The sequence below is a fragment of the Rhinolophus ferrumequinum genome, chromosome 9 (genome assembly GCF_004115265.2).
Source record: "Rhinolophus ferrumequinum isolate MPI-CBG mRhiFer1 chromosome 9, mRhiFer1_v1.p, whole genome shotgun sequence".
NCBI classification, from domain to species: Eukaryota; Metazoa; Chordata; class Mammalia; order Chiroptera; family Rhinolophidae; genus Rhinolophus; species Rhinolophus ferrumequinum.
The window spans coordinates 23,960,719-23,982,723 of NC_046292.1; positions in this window are offsets into that span (position 1 = coordinate 23,960,719).

Sequence of the window (22,005 nt, forward strand, 5' to 3'; positions counted from 1 at the left end):
CGTCCAACCTGAAGCAGGTGCCCCTTGTTACCCTCGAAGTTACTAGAATCTTAATCTCGTTTTCAGTCCCAGTTAGAACAACTGGTATTTATTCAAGATCCATCTCTCATAATGGCCCTGAGCTCTAGAATGATATTGGCTTTTCTTACCACTGGGTACCCATTGCCATACATCACTGGGGACATAGGATATAACTGATAAATGTCTGAGACAAACGAATGAGTGAATAAAGTGGCAGCTACCCAAGAAGCAATAGTGAAAGACCCAAACTATATTGTTCGAGTAGCCAAGAATACCAGTATGCAGGAGACTCTAGAGGTAGAGGCTTCACCTGGAATGACAGGATCCTCATTCCAGTTCACCTGTCCGGGTGGAGCAGGACCTGAGTCAGCAACTGAGAATGAGAGACAAAGTCCAGTTCTCGGGGGAGGGTCGGCAAGAACCAGGCAGGGCAGCCGGGCCTCAGCTGGGGGTCAAGCCCAGGTGGGAACCGGGACGCTTGGGAAAAGAAGCGAGGCAGATTCTCTGTCGTAGAGATTGACAAACCCGCCTCCCACCATTCTCCACATTGCGGCTACTGTGGTTTTTCTAAATTATAATTCTGATCATGCCATCCCCCCCCAACTGAAACACTCCCTCTCACTTTCTCAACAAACATTTAGTGCATGCCTCTGATGTGTAAGCCCAATAGTCTTAACACACCACCTAAGTCCCTGTGTATCCTGGCTCCTGACGACCTCTCTAGCCTCATCTACACTTCCACCTCCAACACATGTGTGCACGCGTGCACACACACACACACACACACACACACGCATTCTCTCTCCACCCAGCTTTCCAATACACCATTCCCTCTTTTCCCTCTGTAGCTTTTCACACACAGTTCCCTCAACTGAAACACTCTTCACTTATAATTCCCTTTCACCTGGCTACATTTTGGTTTTTCTTTGAGTCTCAGCTTAGCCCTCACGTTCACCCTTGACCTTGCAAGGCAAGTTAAGAGCTTCTCCTTTAGGCTTTTGGGTGATATCAGCCACCTCTACTTTACTCCTCAGAACACTCGTCACTCTGTGTCATTGCTGCCTATATACCTGTCTGTTGCCCACCCAAGACAATGACTTTGTGCAGGTGGGACACAGTCTGCCTCGTCCAGTACAGTACACCAAACACCTAGCACAGGCCTGGTACATAATAGGTGTTCAAAATATTGCTGAATAATGAGTGGATGGATGGTACATAACTGATGTTAAGAGAAAGCTTTGATTCAGTCCAATGCAGCAGAAACTCATCAAAACATACTGAATACTGGGCCAAAGACAGGCAGAAAGCACTAGTCATTCCAGGCCACCCATGGGGTCACACACTCTGAAAGGACTTTGATGAGCTTCACCACCTCTGAGTGAGCAGGGTGAGGGAGGACCCTGTTCATGTTAATCAAGAAAGACTTCTTGAAAGAAGTGAAGAGTGGCATTCAACGGATGTGAAGCCCAGGGGTAATAATACTGTCACAGCTGCATTATAGAGCACTTATGTTACATCAGGCTCTGCACTAAAAGCTTCAACTATTTTATTTCCTGTGAGTAACAGAAGCAGGATGGAAACCCAAAGAGTCTGATTCGAGGGCTACACACTTAATAAATATACTACAACATCTCTCAAAGTTTGAGTGGAGAAAAAACAGGAAGATGTCCCAAGTAGGGACATGCAACAAAGACAAAGATGGCAATAAACAAGTCTTGGACAAGATCTGGCAGAGTATCAGCCCTGGCAGGTGTAGAGAAGCAGAGGGCAGAAGACAAGGGGAACGACAGATGCATAAGAGTAAATATCAGGCTAAAGGCTTTAGAGTTGGACCCACAGGCGATAGGACGTTGGATGAAATCATGATTACCTGGTTCTTGAGACGGAACTCTCCATGGATGCTGTGCAGGATGAATGATAAGGGACAGAAAGACAGGGGATGACTTAGGAGACTTCAGGGTTACCCAGCTGACAGATGACAAGTCACTGAACTTGGAAGATGGCCTGGAGAAATAAAGGAGCCTTGGCAGTAGAACGTGTGGTAGTGAGAGGCAATGGGTTGCCCCATTCAGCCCTGTAATTCAGTTTTTACTCTCAATGCAAACTGAAGTATTGAATCGGTCCTGGCACCTGCCCCAGACCCAAAAGCTGCTTCAGTTTCCATTTGTCAACTTAAGCGGAACGAAAGTCATCAACGTTGGTTAATTGCCTTGCTGCTGCATGAAGGGGTCCGTGGATCTCAAAGTCATTAGCCCAGTCTGGTTTTGGAGTCACTGACCTCCAATCTGTCCAGGATACTGAGGGAGACTCTTAATTTAATTGACTTGATTTAAAAAACAATTTCTGTGATGAGTTTCATGGAAATAGGCCACTAGCAGAGAGATCTTGGTGACAAATAAAAAATTCAAATGACTGACGAGCTTCAACAGTCAACAGGTCTACCACTGTGAGCATGATTTCTCTGGAGGCTTGGCTAGCTCCCAAGAGTGCTTATCTTCTCCCAAGTGTGGCCCCTTGACCAAATGGGAACAGCCCACCCAGTAAAGAGGTCACCTTGGAGTTAGAAGTAAAGGGCAGAGCTTGATGGAAGTATAGAGAATGTGAAAGAGAAGACCCAAACCTTCCGGTGGTCCCTGCCTGAGTGGAGGAAGCCAGCGTTGAGTCCAGTGCACAGGCCGAAAACCTGGGGTGCCTCCCTCTTCCTCACCCATCGATCACTAGGCCCTGTCTATTCTAACTCCTTGACATCTCTCAGTGCACCCACTTTTCTCCATCTGTACTTTCTTATCTCCCTTGGTTGCTACAAAAGAGCTTCCTAGCCACACGTTCTTATATTCTGTGCTTCAGCCACAGTGGATGGCTTTCACGGGCCTCCAGGGTACCCTTTCTGCTCCATCATTGCATCTGGGGGAGGAGGCCACACATGCACTGAGCACCCCTCCGGGGAGGGGGCGCAGATGGAGCAGTAGTCAACTTCAGTGACTTCACACTTCACTTTGGAGCCTCGTATTCCTTTCCTAGCACTGCTGTAACAAATTACCACACACGTGGTGACTTAAAACAATAGAAATTTATTCTCTCACAGTTCTGGAGGCCAGAAGTCCAAAATCAAGGTGTTGGCAGGGCCACAAACCTTTCAAAAGCTTGAAGGAAGAATCGTTCCAGCTTCAGTGGCTGTCAGCGTTCCTTGGCTTGTGGCTGGATCACTCCAGTCTCTGCCTCCCCCGTCACTGTCTTCTCCGCTACTCTCCTTGTGTCTTTTCTTCTGTCTCTTCTCTTCCATCTCTTGTAAAGAAACTTGTCATTGGATTTATGGCCCACCCAGATAATCCAGGGTGATCTCATCTCAATATCCTTAAATTAATTCCACCTACAAGACACTTTTTCCAAATAAGGTCACATTCCCAGGTTCCAAGATTAGAACATGAGCTATCTTTTAGGGACCTGACCGGAGAAGGCTGTGTTGAGGGTAACTCTCATGCAGAAGAATAGCTATAGACTGAATGTTTGTGTCACCTCAGAGTTTATATGTTGAAACCTAATTCCTGGTGTAATGGTATTTGGATTTGGGGCCTTTGTGGGGGTGACTAGATTATAAGAGAAGAGCCCTCATGAGTGAGATTAGTGCCCTTATAAAGACCCCCAAAGAGGTCTCTCACCCCTTCTGCCATGTGAGGACACAGAAAATAGTGCTACCTATGAACCGGGAAGTGGGTTCGAACCAGACACCAAGTCTGCTGGCACTTTGATCTTGGACTTCTCAGCCTCCGGAACTGTGAGAAACAAATTTCTGTTGTTTATAAGCCACCCGGCTATGGTAATTTTTTATAGCAGCCCAAATGGACTAAAACAAGGAACTTTCTGGAAATGTGAGAAGCAGATGAGGTATGGCAGTATAGCCCAGAGAGACGTCAGGAAGGGCAAAGGTGTCAGCCAATTTGTTCTTTTCAATTGACCTGTTTTGCACTGGAGCCCTGAGTCCCAAGGAACCGTGGATTCGGGACGAGAAGCAGACCGGAGTGTCAGGCCTGAGCCTGTCCCTGCTTCCTCTGGAACTGGGATCGTGTGACACAGCCTGCCCAGCACCAGCCCTTGTCCTCAATGCTCTGAGACCCCTCATCCTTACAACTCTCTTACGAGCTAAAGGAAAGGAGTTGACGGAGGGGAAGGGCCGTAAACTTGGGAGTCGAGCAGGCTGGGTTTGAATCCTGGCTTGGCCACTTCCGAGCTGCCTTGGTTTCTTTTGCTCTAAGAGAGGACAATGAGTTACCTCTCGGGGCTGTTTGTTAGGGTACATGAAGTATGATCACTGTGCCCAGCACATAATGGGGGTTCTAAAACAGTTAGTCTCCCTACCACCTTCAAATGTCACCCATTCCTCTGTCTCTATCCAGGAAGGATGGTCCCGTGCTTCACCCCCCTTCTCCATCCTGCAGGCATCCAGTCTGATGGGGAGAGTTAAAAAGATACATAGTCAATGAGAATGGGGGAGCTATCATAGACTCTCCATTTATGCAGCACCAAACAAGCTTTGGTGAAAACTCCTCCTCCTTTGTTCTTTAGGACCAGGCAATGCTTCAGCCCCTGCCATTTTGCATTAAGCAATGTTTCAACCCTGTGTCTTTATCTAATAGATGGGACCACTGGGTGAAACCTGCACTCCCTTGGTACCTTAGCTGGCTTTTCACTTCCCTCCTTGTTGTTATATAGCATATAATTTTATTCACCTAATTTACTATTGCCATTGGATTTATGGCCCACCCAGTCTGGACCAAGAAGGGGCTGTCCAGGTCAGACTCCTGGTGTCGTCAAAGTCAAGCAGACTTTGGGACCACAGAAAGGGACCGATGAGAATAAACATCACCATATCGAGGACAAACGGCCCCTGACATCCCACCACCACCACCTTACCCTACTCCCATTCACCACTATGCCTTGGGAAACATCCCAGTAAGGGAAGTTAGATGACATTAGGAGACAGTATACAGGCAGTGACTATAAAATGCTGCATGGAGTCAGGGATTTCCTGTATCCTATATAAGTTTTAGAGAGGATCAAACCTCTTTACACTCAAGACTTCACACTGCTGGCCACCCTGCAACTGGCTGCTGGGTCCCACCTAGATAATAACATTTCCCAAGTTATTGCAAGCCAAAGAGTCTTTGTCATCATTAAACTACCCTAATGCCCCAGCAGCCACAATAATTAAAAGGTGTCCTGATCCAGCTGGCACAGTGTACCCTTATTAAAGGAAACTCTAGTCTGGACCAGCAGTTCTCAACTGGGGGCAACTTTGCTCTTCTCACCTCACCCCAGGGACGTTTGGCAATGTCTGAAGACATTTTTGGTTTTCACAACTGGGGAGGTCTTACTGGCATCTATTGGGTAGAAGCCAGGGATGCTGCTAAAGATCCTACAACACACAAGGCAGCCCCCCACCACAAAGAAGTATCCAGTCACAATGTCCATAGCCTGAGAGGTTGAGAAACTCTAGTCCGACCCTTCACCTAGAACAACGCAGAAATGTTTCTTTGAGTCGGACCCAACTCACTCCAGCAACTCCGGTCATGCCCTGGCAAGGCAAGTGTATTGGGTGAGCTGTTTTCCCTCCCAGTGCTGGGCCCACCCCACTCTCCTGCCTGGAGCCCCAGCCTCTCGGGGACAGCACGCATGTGGCTAAGATGAAAGACTGGTGCCGCAAGCCCCCATGCCAACTCGCCACTTGATTGCTTTTAATTAATTCTGCTTGATTACAGCACAAGGGAGTCACATTGAAGAGATAAGACAGGCTCTTTATATTCTGTCTTCATTAAAAAGTTTGGATTGGGAAGCTTTTTCAAAGAGCTATGTGTCTCCTTTACTTCTGTGTCATTTTTAATTGAGGAGGACACAGAGAGATATGCCGAGCTGTGCTGAGCAGAGACTTTGAGAATGAAAGATGAAATGTCTAAGGCCCCTTCTGGGGAAAAATCAGCGAGGACTGGGATCCGGATGAGGTAGCCAGGACAGAACCAGTCCACCGGGACTGAAAGAGAGGTGTGGGCAGAGAAGCATCTCTTTTAGTCCATTACCAATAACGCACTAGCCCAGATCTAGTGGCTCAGATTCTTTGCAAGGTGCAAAGGACTCACTCTAAGGAAGGAGCTGTGAGATTGTGCAATGGTGATAAGAAAGAAGGGAAGGGGAGGATAAATTACCACCAATTATGTGTACCTCTCTTCCCTAGCTAGACGACCAATCCCTCCTCAGGGAAACCTTGCACAGCTCCTTCATGCAGATTTAATCTCCTACAATACAAGCTTCATCGCTCCAGCAAAGGCGTCATGTTGTATTAGCTATTTATTGGTAAGTAACAAATTACCCCAAAACTTAGTGGCTTCAAACAGCAAACATTTATTATCTTATAGTTTCTGTGCTTCCGGAATCTGGATGGGGCTTAGCTCGGTACATCTGTCTCAGAGTACCACAGGATGCTGCAGTCAAGCTCACTGCTGTGGCTGTTGGCAAGCCTCAGGTTCTCACTGGCTATTGGCCAGAGATGTCAGTTCCTTGTCACATGAGCCTATCCATAGAGGAGCTCAGGACATGGTAGCAGACTTCCCTAAGAGCATGTGAGCAAGAGATTGAGAGAGGGCAGCCCAAGACAGAGCCTGTTTGTAACCTAATAACAGAAGTGACAGCCCATCACTTTTCCCGTATTCATTAAAAGTGAGTCACTACATTTCTCCAAAGATGACATACAGATGGCCAATAGACATATGAAAAGATGCTCAACATCACTAATCATCAGAGAAATGCAAATAAAAATCACAATGAGATACCACCTTACACCTTCAAAATGGCCATCACCAATAAATCAACAAACAAGTGTTGGCAAGGATGTGGAGAAAAGGGAAGCCTTTTGCACTGTCGGTGGGATTGCAAATTGGTGCAGTCACTATGGAAAACAGTATGCATGGTCCTCAAAAAAATCAAAACTAGAACTACCTAATGACCTAGCAGCTCATCAAAAACACTAACCCAAAAAGATATATGAGTTCGGACAATGAAGTTTGCCAACTTGTTGCAACGATGTGGCTAACCTTTTTTTTTTTTTTTTTTTTTTTATCAGAGGGATTATTCATTATGAATTTGTTCCAACTGGACAAACAGTTAACCAACTTTACTATTTGGAAGTGCTGAAAAGGCTGCGTGAAAAAGTTAGATGAAAATGACCTGAACTTTTCACCAACAATTCATGGCTCCTGCATCACAACAATGCACCAACTCACACATTTACTATTTGGAAGTGCTGAAAAGGCTGTATGAAAAAGCTAGGTGAAAACGACCTGAACTTTTCACCAACAATTCATGGCTCTTGCATTACGACAATGCACCAGCTCACACCGCACTGTCTGTGAGGGAGTTTTTAGCCACTAAATAAATAACGGTATTGAAACACTCTCTTTACTCATCTGATCTGGCCCCCAGTGACTTCTTTCTTCACCCAAAGATAAAGGAAATATTGAAAGGAAGACATTTTGATGACATTCAGGATATCAAGGGTAATATAACAACAGCTCTGATGGCCATTCCAGAAAAAAAGCTTCCAAAATTGCTTTGAAGGGTGGACTAGGCACTGGCATCGGTGCATAGCTTCCCAAGGGGAGTACTTCGAAGGTGACTGTAGTGATATTCAGCAATGAGGTATGTGGCACATTTTTTAGGATGAGATCGCGAACTTAATTGTCCAATCCTACCATGTTTCCCTGAAAATAAGACCTAGCTGGACAATCAGCTCTAATGCGTCTTTTGGAGCAAAAATTAATATAAGACCTGGTCTTATTTTACTATAATATAAGACCGGGTCTTTAATATAACATAATATAATATAATATAATATAATATAATATAATATAATACCAGGACTTATATTAATTTTTGCTCCAAAAGCCGCATTAGAGCTGATGGTCTGGCTAGGTCTTATTTTCGGGGAAACATATTATGTACATCTATGTTGATTGCAGCATTATTTACAATAGCCAAGACATGGACGCAACCTAAGTGCCTATCATAGACAACTGGATAAAGAAGATTTGGTACATAAACGCAATGGACTATTACTCGGCCATAAAAAAAGAATGAAATCTTACCATTTGCGACAACATGGATGGACCTAGAAGGTATTATGCTAAATTAAATTAGTCAGATAGAGAAAGACAAATGCCATAGGATCTCACTTATATGGGGGAATCTAAAGAACAAAATAAATGAACAAACAAAACAGAAACAGATTCATAGATTCAGGGAACAAGCTGATGGCTGCCAGGTGGGAGGAGGGTTGGAGGTGAGGTGAAAAGGGTGAATGGATTAAGAAATACAAATTGATAGTTACAAAATAGTCATGGGAATGTAAAATATAGCATAAGGAATTTAGTCAATAATGTGTTAATGCCTATGTATGGTGCCAGGTGGGTACTAGACTAGTCAGGGGGAACACTTTGTAAATTCCGTGTTTCCCCAAAAATTAAACCTAGCCAGATAATCAGCTCTAATGCATCTTTTGGAGCAAAACTTAATATAAGACCCGGTCTTATTTTACTATAATATAAGACCGGGTCAATATAATTTAATATAATATAATATAATATATAATATAATACTGGGTCTTACATTAATTTTTGCTCCAAAAGACACATTAGAGCTGATGGTCTGGCTAGGTCTTATTTTCAGGGAAACAGCGTTATATAAATGTCTAACCACTATGCTGTACACCTGAAACTAATACAAAATAATACCAAATGTAAAAAAGAAAAGAAAAGTGAGTCATTAGGTCCAGCCCATGCACAAGGAGAGGGGAGTACACTAGGATATGAAAACCAGGAGGCAGGGACGAGCAGGGGCCATCTGAGAGGCTGCCAAGCACACTTGATGCATTGTAACAATCTGCCTCTTTTTCTAGGACAGTTGCTCCTTGAAGCCGGACTCCTGCTTATTTACCTCTGGATCTACAACACCTAGCCCAGTATCTGTACATGCTGGATACCCAAAGGTGTTTGTAGAATAAACAAATGCATGAATGCATGCATGCATTCATGAATGAATGAATGAATGCACAAATAAATAAAATAATCATTTCTTAAACATTATTTATACTCGTCAAACCAGTCCTCAATAAAAACTTGTTTGTCTCCAAAACTACTGTGGCAGGAGCAGATATATATATCTGCATTTTCTAAAAACTCAGGTTATTTAAACATAAATTTCAAATAACAGAATGCAATCATATTTTACTCCATTTAACATGGGGCCATTACCATTATGGTCTAGTCTGAGTCCCCTCAAATATTTTCTCTTTGGGGACTAATGACTGATAGTAAATCAATAATGCTTAAAAACAAAGCTTTTCATTATGTTAAGCTGCTATCTGGGTGACACTAAAGAGTGCAGCAATGATCAGGAGTGAAACAGTTGTGTCTAGACTTAGTTAGTTTTCATGCAAGATCGATGAGCAGCGGCGCTGGAAACTCAGGAGCAGAGGTTTGGTAGGCACGAGCCTGAAGACCCAGCACGCCAGCTGGGATGAGGCCAGGGATAGAAGGTGAGCCCAGCTGAAGTCGAGTGAAATGTCATGCCAATGGTGCCCCAGGATCTAGAGAAGGGCTAACAAGTCATCAACAGATGAACAGTTGTCCAAGCAAGTTAAGGTTTAGGCGACAGTAAGTGCTTCAACAGGTGAGTTAACAAGCAGATGCAAAGAACCTGGCAGGGAGTAAGGAAGCTTAAGGTCCCAGTGCCCTGGGCTCAGAGATAGAAAATTCCTTACCCACAAGGTTGGTCTAAACCAGGTAAGGCCCCATTGTTAGTAGGACTGGGGTTCGAGGCCAGAATACAAGGTGAGAAGGGAGGGACATGCAAAATAAGCCCCAGATACCAGGAGGGCTTTGGTTTCAGGATGAAGCAGAGGGCTTCTCTCCAAGATTGGACTGAGTCCTTAAAATAGGTCCTGAATCCTAAATGAGAACTCCTTCAATTTCCCCTTCCCTAGAACTGAATTGGGCCCAGAGCCCGGAGGTGGTGGGAAGGGAGATGCTAGCTTCCAGGGAGAGATCAAAGAGCCTGCACTTTCCCATCCACCTGGTTCCCCACCTGCTAGAGGAGGAGTGCTGCTCTGAAGAGCTCAAATTCAGGGCCAGCATATTGGGCGCCAGTCTCACTGAATGGGGCTTCAAAGAGGTCAAGCACACATAGGTGCAGCCATTTTATGGATGTTCTCCCTGTTCCTATAAGATCAGGTATGAGGCACTCAAAGGAAATGTCCCCAGGGAAAAAGCCTTGGTCAATGATCTAGGCGAGCTCAGCTCTAAGCATCCAGTTCTGACACTGAAGCTTTAGACCAGGGGTTTCCAAATGGCAGTCCGCAGGCCAACTGTGGCCCGCAATCCATTGTTAATTGGCCTGCAGCAAATTCCAAAAATATATTTACTTTACTTAAATAAACCAGGTGAGGCAATATGTACTTCACCTCGAGTGAGTGGCCCAGCTGTTGGTGTATTTTACCGCATATGGTCCTTGGTAAAAAATGTTGAAAAGTTTGTACACCCCTGCTTTAGACCAATCTTTCTTCCCACTGAAATGATAAGAGCTGAGACTGGGGTCCAAGCTTTAGGGTGGAAGAATACGAAGCAGATGAAATGTTTTAGGACAATGAGACCAGCACAGCTAAGGGGAAGATAGACCCTCGCAGCCACAGCTAGCTGACCCCTGCACCACACTGGGTTTGGAGCCAAGGCCCCCAGTGATAAAGTGTTCTTATGCAGAACATGCCCTCGGGTCGTCCTGGGTTTTGAGTCTATGGCCATCACACTATTGTATCCCAGTCACAACACAAGAGTACTTCCAGGAGTCAAGGAGACCAATACTCATGCCCAGGGCTCTTGGGTGCAGAGTGGAACTGTCCGTTACAGTTCAGGAGGGAGAGGCCTGCACAGGCAGTTAGTGAAGAAGGCCAGTGGCGTGGAGCCTGAAATGACCAGAATGCGGCATAGGTAAAGGCTAAGCCTTTTAGGAGATGGGAGAAACCACATATTGAATCCATCCATCCTGAGGAAACTACTTGAGAGGAGCTAATTAGGATGAATTGTTCGGTGCGGACTGCTTATTTATTTATTTAACAACCCGGTATTGATGCCTGCCTGCGATGATAGATACCCTGGGGAATACAAACATGCCCAGGGTATGCTTTCTGGCCTCAGAGGAGCTTGTAATCTGATGGGGAGACAGATTAACACAAGGGAGGAAGGAGGTAGTGAGCGTGCAACTTATCAGCCTCCTGATTCCAACTTATGAGGGTAAATTTTATGTGTGTTTTACCACAAAAAAGTGTTGAAAAAATTCTTGAGTTAATGAATATCTACCAAGCACTATGTTATATGCTGGCCCAGCTAAAAATATGAATGACACCAAATCCCTGCCCTCCAGAAGCTCACAACATGAAGGGAAAAGATAAGAAATAGATAAATCTCAACTCCAACAATACCTCTGCCAGGAAGCCTTCCCTGATTCTCCCTGGCTTAAGTCAGCTTCAGGTTCTCTCTCAATAGTCTGTGCTGGTTGGTTTCATAATTATCTTCATTTATTCAGCAAACATTTATTAAGCTAGGAATTAGTGATATAAAGCCAAATGAGGCTGTCATTGTAAAGGAAGAAACAAACATGCAGATGAATAATGCAAAAAAATCCAAACAAACACAGAAACAAAAAACATTCTGCACGTCTGTAACCCATAGACTGAGCTCTGAAGGTTGTGTTGTGTTCAGTAAACGTTGACTGGCTGGATGGATGGATAGATAAGTACCTGTGTTCTGGAAGAATGAATTACAAACTATGTGTTTGTAAATATGAGCAGGGGCCATTTAAAATGGGTTTCAGAAGATAAATAGGAATCTGCATGAAGAAAGAGAGGAAAAGCCCCCAAGACAGGGGCATGGATGTAAGAAGAATCCTACCAGTTTGGGAAGCAGGGGAGAGTTTGATGCTGGGAGGTCTGGAAGAAAAGCCGAAGTAGCCTGAGCAGGAAGGCCCACGAGAGCCCTTCTCAGGAGTTTGCCATTTGTTGTGATGACAATCAGAGGCTCTGAGAGGTTTTTCAGCAGAAGAATGTGGCCGAACTTTATTTCAGCTGCTCACACTGCCATGGGTTGGAGGAAGTGAGATTAAATCTGAAGAGATAACAGATGATCTTTACTTTTGTGGTAGAAATATAGACAGAGAAAGGTGGCTGAAATTAAGAAATGTTTAGGAAGTAAACATTATTCTGGTCCCCAGATTTGGCAACAAGTTTGGACTGGAAGGATTATTAATGTATTCAACAAATATTTATGAAACGTGCTATGCAGTGGGCACTGTTCCAGACCCTGGGAATGTAACACTGAACAAAAGAGCCAATGCCTTACTCCTGTGAAATGTACATTATGGTGGGATGAAAGCATAAAAATCAAATAAAAGAGCAAGCAGGAATAAACATGACAAAGGTGTCTGCACTGAGGCAAGGCGCTTAATTTTTCTATGCCTCAGTTTCCTCATCTGCAAAATGAGGATATCATTGGGTGGCTGTGAGGATGTAATGAGTGAATATATGTAAAGAGTTTAGCACTGTGCCTAGCCTATAGTAAGCACTGTGAGAGCATTATTCTAATTACGAAAAAGAATACAGGGTAACACATTAGAGAGGGACTTCGGTGGTAGAGGTAGGGAAAGATACTTTGGGTTAGCAGATTAAGGAAGGCTTTTCTGGGTTGCTTGCTCTTGAGATGAAACCTAAAAGATGGATGGAGGAGCCAAAATTGCCAAGTTTGGTGGAAAAGCACTCCAGACAGAGGGAAAGATCCTGAGGCTGGAATCAGCTAGGAGCATCCAAGAAATAAGGAGAAGGTCAGTGTGGCCAGAGTATAGGAACCAAGGGCAGGAACGAAGAGGAAAATTAAAGAGGTAAACAGGGGCCAGATCACGAAGGGCGTGTAGGGGCATGGGTTTTATTTCAATAGCAGAAGAAAGCCATCAGGGTTTTACAGAGAACAATATCTCTGATTCCTACTTTTAAAACATCACTCTGACTGCTTATAATGTAAGTTGCAAAATATGGCTATTATTTCCTCCAATCCCAATTATTTCCTACATCCCTTTGCCGTGTGACAGTGCCAACCCCCATCAAGAGGGGAGGCATCTATTTCTCCACCCACTTGAATCCCAGCTGGCCTTGTAACCTACTCGGATCAATAGAATGCAGTGAAAGTGACGTTTGGGAGTCCCAAAGCTAGACCTCAACGACGACACTGTACAGCTTCCACTCTTAGCCCTTGCTACCTTGTGTATTAATCATATTTTTTTATTTTCTATATTTTATGATGTTTTGGCATCTTTGGAGGCGGGTACCTTGCTGGCTGGGGAGAGACTGCCCCTCCTGGGTCTAGCTAATACCTAGAGACAGTAAACGAGTTGTCAGTGAGCCTGCCTGTCATATACAGACCAGCCAATCCTGAACCCATACCCCCAACCACCCCTTTTACCTAACCCTCACATGCCTGGCCAATATTTTCCGTGCCCTACGTCAGCTGGTGCCCAGTACCAGACAACTGGGAACCGTCCCTAAGTCTCAGAGCCTGTCAGGATGATTCAAACCAGCCAGTCCTAAGCTGCTTACCTGCCCTGCCTTGCTTCCCACAGAAACCCCAATAAAGGCCTCTGCCTTCCCCTCACTCCTTTCTGCCTCCTGACTCACGCTGCTGCTTCCCCTCTGTGGGCCTTCATGGAACGCTGTGGCTCTCATTTCTAGAGGAGCTGTAACCTTAAATTTTTCTTTCCATGTCATCACCCGATCACCTTTATAAATTAAGACCTGGGCACAAATCACCCTGCCACATGAAGAAACACAAGCTAGCCTACTGGAGGATGAGACCAAATAGAGCAGAGACAAGCTGTCCCAGCTGGCAGTCCTGAGACCAACCAGCCCCCGCTGATCTGTCAGCTGACTACAGGAAAATGATGACCACACATGAGACCAGCAGAAAAGCCACCCACCTGAGCCTGGCCCAGATTGCTGAATCACAGAATCACACACAAAACGGTTATTGGTTTCATACCACTTAGCTTGGGAGGGACTTGTTACACAGCAATAGATAACTGTACACTGGTCTATGGGTTCTCTAGTGGAAGTCAATGTTAAAACACATTGGTCCAGGCAAGAACTGACGTGACTTGGCCTAAAATGATAGCAGTGGAGATGGAGAGAAGTGGCTGGAATAGAGATATGGTTTGGAGGCAACTGACAACAGTTGCTCGTTCAATGTGGGTATGAGAAGGGGAGAGCACTCAAGAAAGATGCCACATTTTTGCCTCGGTAATCGGACAAACAATGGCGGCACTTACTGAGATGTGAAACACTTGGGGAAGAGTGGATTTAGGTTAGGTGCGGAGGGCGATCAGCAGTACCCTTTGGGGTAGATTTAGATAGAAATGCCTATTCGATATCCAAACACATACTGATGCTGTGTTCCAAGTTGGAAGCATGAATGTGACTCATTCAGCATATAGAAGGGATAGAAAGCCATGACGTTTAAAGCTAAGTCTTGTGAGATCACTTAAAGAGAGTATAGAAAGAGGAGAGGAGAAAAAGAGGACACAGGGTTACTAGAGTTTCATGTTGAGTCAAGGAGGAGAGAGCAAAGGAGGAGAGAGACTGAGAAGGAAGTGAGGGAGAGAGGAGGAGAACCAGGCGAGCACGACAGAACTAGGTGTTTCAAGGAGAAAGGGGTCGACAGGTTTACGCTGCTGAGCGGTTGGGTAAGACAGGAAAAGAGAAAGAACTATTGGATTGGGCAACTCGCACGTTGTTGGCTGCAATAAGAGCAATTTCAGTGGCATAGTGAGTACAGATCCCAAGTTCAAGTATGTGGAGGAAAGAATAGGGGGTGCGGAAGCAAAGACAGTGGATCCAAACAACTCCTTTGAGAAGTTTTGCTGTGAAGGGCAGTAGAAACATGGGCAACACGGGGACAAGATGTGGGGTCCAGGGAAGGAACTTTGGTTTTACTTTCTTATGCTTGTGAAATTTTCCAGACATTCAGCAGAATAACTATAGCATATATGTGCTGTTTGAAGGGAATTTTTCTTTTTCTTTTCTTTTTTTTCTTTTTCTTTTTTTTTCTTTTTTTTTTTTTCAGATGAGAGGCACTACAGCATTTTGCATACTAATGGGAATGATCCAGTTGAGAGGAGAGAAACTGATGATGCAGGAAAGAGAGAGGATATTTACAGGAACAGAGTCCTTGAGAGGGTGAGAAAGAACGGGATCCAGGGCCGAGTGGAGGGGTTGGCCTCTGTTAAGAGCAGGGACACGTCTTCCATTATAATAGGAGGAGGTTTGTCAATTTAGCGATGGGAAGACATAGGAGTTCTTGTCTGATTGCTTCTATGTCTCAAAGAAGCTTACAAGGCAAGGTCACCAGCTAACAGTGAGGAAGGGAGGGGGAGAGTTGGGGGTTTGAGCCGAGCGAGGCTGCTTGCTGTCTCAGAGTGCGAAAGGGGACGTAGGGAGGAAGTGTGGTGGCATTGCCAGGCAGGGTTGAATTCCCATCTGAGGTTTGTGGTCATGAATCAGCAGGGTTCTAAGTGCTTCTTCAGCAATGCTCAGACGCATACGTGGCGATTCAGTGAGGACCTGCAAACGGGGTTAGCCAGGATGAGGTTTTTGCCAGGGTGGAGGTTTTGATAAGAAGGCAGTTAAGGACATTTATAAGGAAATGATTATAATGCATCCTGGGCAGGCTAAGAAGAAGGGCAAGGGAGACGGAGGGTGACGCCTCGTTTTCTGTAATGTACCTACAAGTAGGTACCATTGGCCAAAATGCCATTGGGGGGGCAGGTTTGGGAAAAGGAAGACTGAGTGGTCACTGTCCCCTCTCACCTGTCTTTGGCCTCTAGCTGGAAAGGTGAAAACAACCTCCGTTGCCCCGTTGCCCCGGTGCCCCCTGCCAGCTGCAGCTTCCCTCTGCTTTAGGAATCTGTCAGGGACTGTTTGCTGGTCTTTTCAGTTTAATACATTTTAATCAGAAAATTAATCAGGAAACACCAGTTCAGCAGATAATTGAACAATGAGGAGACACGATAATTGCTGTTTAGTCTAATTAACTTTGTTAAGTCTTTATTGGTAACAGAGACTTCCTGAGTGAAACTTATTAAATGTCCTTCTCTGGAAAACTCAATTCCCAAAGAAAAAGGTGTAGGTTCTGTCTTCGCATTATTTCCAGAAACGGGACGTCAACCCCACAGCAATCCTGCGGGCAGAAGAGACCATCAATCTCTTCTTGGACTCTGCCCAGCTTCCTTCTCCTTGGAATCCAAGTGTCCCAGCTCGGAGGGGCAGGTGTATAGAGTATTAATTATGGACACAGAATGGACTCGAATAATTCCGACAGCTATGTCAGTCACAAAGTGACAGTCATGCCAGAGGATCCCGTGAAAGGTGTGACCAGTCAACGCCCTAACCAGGTAACTCCAGACACAGGGTGGAGTGTGACCATCTGGACGGCTTTATCAGACTGCAGATGGGGGCACCGCACCCAGTCTTGAGCATAAAATCAGAGCTCTCTGATGGCTCATCGCTCAGGCCTCAGCTGACGAGCTGACAGCTGTATCTGCACTCGTCCCAGACAAAGCGCTTGAAGCCTCACCTCCTGACCATCTCACCAGCCCAGCCTGACGCCTGACACCACGCACCCCAGCGCTGTGGGGACTCTCGCTGAACACCGGACTCTGTCTCTCATCCTTCTTTCGTAAGACTGTTCACCTTGCTGAACCCTATTGCTTGCAAACCTGTGTGACCCTCTTGTGTGAAACTACTCTACCTCGACTATCCTCTGGCCGGAGCCTTGGTTAATGCCTGTGGTAAACTGAGTCAGTAGGACTAGATCCGTGGCTTTATTCTAATAAAGTCTGACATTGTGGAAAGACACAAACGTGTGTGAGACTGCTACTTTGATAGTTGCGTCCCGCTCGTGACAGGCAGGGCTCGCTGCCTCCACCGGTTTTGAGAACCACTCACCACTCTAGGCCACCTGACTCTCTCCAAACCACGTGGCTTGCAGCCCATTAGTCCTGTTCTTTTATGCTTTGGGGAACTTGAATAGAGCCACGCAGCGTCATGGGGAGAGCACCAAGCCCCCTCCAGGGGCAGGCAACCCCTGTGCAAATCACCTACAGATATGAGCTGGCATACATTATGCACCAACAGGCACCTGGCTCCAAGTTGTGCAAATGCAGGCTGTTGACCTGAATTTTCCAAATATAGTGCTGCTGGATCCATGCAGCCCCTTTGCGAAGGAGATGGTGCCTTCAGGGCTCCGAAGCTGTGCGAGGTGGTTGGTTCATGCACTAAATGTTTTTCTCCTTGGAGTCTCTTCTCGCTCCTTCCTCTGTGATCAGTTCTTATGTAGGTCCTCTCAGAGGGGACTTGCTTCTAATCTGCTGCCTTGCTATCCACAGCTAGCCCCTGCCCTGAGAGCAGTTCCCACTCCCCCCATGGAGAGCGATCCTGGTACCAGCACTAACCGACACAGTTGGGGCATCTAGAGCCTGGAAGCCCTGGAGGTTTTACTGAATGACTCACCCTGGGAACTAGAAGAATAGGTGTTACCTGCAAGCTCAAAAGTGGACGTTCAGCATATGCTTGGGTAAGAAGAGAAAGCCTCCCTCTCCCGTTGCAACTCTGCACCATTAGCTTCGGTTTCAACTCTCACCACCATGACCACAATTACCAAGATGCCACCTGCCATCACAACCATGACCCCAACTTCAGGGATGCTTGCCCTGGAAGTCCCCTCATCTCTCTACCTGGCAAACTCTTGGCATCTGTGACCTTCAGCACCTGTTCACAAGTACTGAAGGGTCTGGGTTGTTCTAGACAGCCTGTCACAAGTGGTATTATTTTAGTGCTCTTTGTCATGTTCAACATCAATAGGCCAAACAGATATTAAAGTTACTTAGACCCTGCATGTCATAACCAGGGGAAAGGCAACAGTGAAATAGTCCAAGACAAAAGGAAGCACGGATCATTACCAGGTGTTTTTCTTTAACAGGCAAAGAAATGAAGGGTGACAGGTGACTGTTTTTGCTTAATCTGGAAAAACATCCTCTAACTGCTAGAAATTAACCCCTCAACCTTCCCACTAGCTCCTTCTGAGTTTCCCAAAGTACAGCCTGGGATGCTCCAGAACAAGCTGCTACCACATCTCCAGTTAGGTCACGAGGCTGCTGAGCCCAGCTGACCTCTCTTGATGCCACCAGATGTCACCTCTGATGGCCTGACTCAGGATTCAGCTGCTCTTTCTGTACCATGGGCCATTTCTTCCCCCAATCCACCAACCTTGACTGCCTATATCACTGCGGCAAACAGGCTAGAACTTCAGCAAGACTTTACTTAAGTAATGGAAGGGAAATACAGAATAAAGCATAATTTAGAGCGACTACCAGAAGTGGCCACTCTTGGAACATCCAGGCCCAAACCCGACCTCAAAATCTGTTACTGGACTGTTTCTCAGCCTGGCTGCCAGGCAGCCTTCCCTCTCCAAGCACAGATCTGCCTCCCAGTCCTCAAATCCTACCCCAAAATAGTCGATAGTTGGGACCCCCAATGAAACTGACCCCACCCACCACAGGGGAAATCGGGCATCAGGTCGCCCACAAGCCAACCCCACAAGAATCCCACAGCACATTTCCCAAAGTCTGGTCTCAGGAGTGCAGGCAGGTTGTGCTGGCTGAGGCCAGCCCAGCCCTTTTCCACAGTCTTTTCCCAACAGTGACCAGAAGACCTGGCTGCACATCCCATCTGTGTTCTCTACCTTTCCGGTTCCATCTTTCCTTCCAACAACCTCTGAAGGAAAAACCTCACCATCTTGGTACAAATGCGACGATTTACAGGCACCTGCAGTCTGGATGGAGAATTAAGAGAGGAAATATCTCTCTAACGGAATTTGCAGAGGCATGGTTCTCCTAAAATACCCTCCTGATTTACATTACTAAGCAGAGCACCGAACAAGTCAGTCTGAAGCAATTGCATTTAGGTCTTCTCCAAGAAAGCGGCTGGCTTCTCATTTACATAACTATAAGGGCCCACTCAAGGTTCAGCCAAGAACAAAGGGACAGTCTGACCTAAAGGTAAATGCCAGTCTTCAGCCTTAAAGACAGAAACTGGGCATAATTTTTAAAGTAAGTTTTTCAGCTTCAAAAATATAAGGCCCAATCTATCAGTGCCCTCCTTACATAAGGAGTGGAAGCAGAACAATGAATTTGAAGAGAAAGGCGATACTGTTTTTCTCTCTAGACACACTAATGCTGAGCTCAAGACTCTCTGCACACATAATAAGTTAGCAATAAATAGTTGTTAAATGAGATTTCATAGAGCATGGCAGGTGTGAGATCCAGGTCTGGAAATAAAACCTAGAGAGAGAGACCGTACACCTACCTATGTAAACCAGAAGTAACCAGAGGAGGGCTTTTCAGGCAGGAAGATACTATAGGTTTAGAAAGGCCAAGTTCCACTATCTGTGATTACACCCGCAGCTGAGAGCACAGGGCTCTGGGTCCACAGAGTTTAGCTGTGGGTTGTGTAATAATGACACTGATAGCCAGTGCAGCACTATACGTATCAGCTCATTTCATAATCACAACAATCCTGTTACAATAATCACAATTGTATAAGGAGGAAGATATCATGAGGAAAGTACCATTTCCACTTTCAATTAATAAATGGGGAAGCACAGCAGAGAGAGATATTTTCCTTTTTCTATAACGAGCCATATAGTAAATATTTTCAGTTGTGCAGCCCATATGGTCTCCTTGCAAGTACACAACTCTGCATTTGTAGAGCAAAAACAGCCATGGGTAATATATAAATGATGGGTGCAGCTGTGTCCCAATAAAACTTTATTTACAAAATCAGACAGTGGGCCAGATATGGCCCACAGCCTGTAGTTTGCCAATTCTTGAACTAGGAAGCAAGTGGGTATTAGGGTCTAAATTCTTAACAGTTACCCACATTCCTCTCTAGAGGCTGAGGTGAGCAAGTCCCAGAGTGTGGAACATCAAAAATGAAGAGGAAGGCTTCACTTATCAGCCAGGACCTAGGCTTAGACCAGCACCCTGGATCTCACACCAACGATCCCAAGCTTTGTTACACCATTCATTCACCAGTGATCCTTTTCTGCCTTAGGGATGGCAATTGAATCCACAGATCAGAAGAATCAGAGGAAGAGGTTAGAGTAGGAATAAATCGAGTAGGAAGCATTGGGGAACAGGCTACAACCGAGCATGAAATAGGGATGGAGGTTAGGGATTACAGCCGATGACGAAGCTTACTCTGCACCCTGTACGACATGTGTTGCATGCAATATCTCTGATATGAGTTGAATTGTATGTCCCTCCCAAATAAAAATTCATTAAGTTGGAATCCTAAACCACAGTGCCCCAGAAGGTGATCTTATTTGGAAATAGGGTCTTTACGGAGGGAATCCAGTTAAAATGAGGTCGTGAGGGTGGGTCCTGATCCAATATGACTGGTGTCCTTATAAAAAGGGGAAATGCGGAGACAGACATCCACATGGGGAGAATGCCACATGGCCACCTACAAGTCAAGGAGAGAGGCCCTGGAACAGATCCTTCCATCACAGCCCTCACAATGAACCAAGCCTGCCGACACCTTGATCTCGGACCTCCAGCCTCCAGAACTGTGAGACAATAAAGTCCTCTTGTTTAAGCCATCCAGTTTGTGGTCACTTGTAATGGCCACCCAAATAAACAAATACAATCTCAGTAAGCATTGCTAGCATTCTGGGATGCCAGCTCTGTTCTTATCCCCATTTTATATAAACTAAAGTTTACAGGGGTGGAGTAACTTGCCTATAGTCACAGAGAGGAAAAAATGGAGTTAGAATTTGAATCAAACTTTGCCAGATTCCAAACAGATAAAGCTTCCAACCATAGTGCCTGTTGGGTGTGGGCAGGGATATGCTGCCCCCCACTATGCCTCTTTAGCCTAAGAATTAGTTTGAGCTGAAGGCAATTGAGATGAAGCAGATACAAGAAAAGCTATCGATCCTCCCTTATTTGCCTAAAACAGGACATAAATTTATAGAAGTGTCCTTCCTCCCCTCTGTACCAGCGAGGGCAAAGGTTCATCCCCAGAGACAAATTAAGACCCTTACCAGTGAAGAAGGGACCAACTTAAATCTGCACAACAAACTGTACTCTTGTTTACTGTGCTTTTCCTGGTCATCCTTGCCCCCAAAATATGGTCTCCCCCACAACTTTCTGTCTTTTGCCTTTAGCTGAAGATGTCATTCGAGCCTTAGTTCTAATCCACCCTCTGAGTTACTCATTTTTCCCTGGGTATCTCCCATGTAAACATGAGGTATACATATTAATAAACTTCTGTTTGTTTTCCTCTTGTTAATCTGTCATTTTTTACAGGAGTCTCCACCAAGAACTCAGAAGAGTAGAGGTAAAATTCTTTTTCCTCCCCTATTCATATTTTAACCACTAGGTGCGGGAGAGGGTTGAATGGCTCTTATCACTTCTCACACGTGTCTGCTACCTGCATTCCCACCCATAAAGGACAGGCCCTGACCTTTCATACTTCTCTAAGGCCTCACTCTGACCCCCAATTCCAGCTACCCACGCTCTGTCTTGGGAGAAATCTTGGCTCTGAGTGCCAGAGTTGGTTCCAGGGAGTGGGGAGCTTGGGGACATGCATTGTGCTCTCTCCCCACAGGAGGAAGGTAATTTCCCTTCCAGCACTAAGGGATCAGTGGGCTTGTCTGCCTGCCTAGGGCGGAGCCCACCTGGTCCCCATGGAAACCCTGCCCCTCATCCAGCAGGCACTACGCTGGCCTGTCTCTTCTCATTAGGCCTGAGGGGACAGGAGGCAGCGTGGCCAGCAGCTTGCTGCAGCAT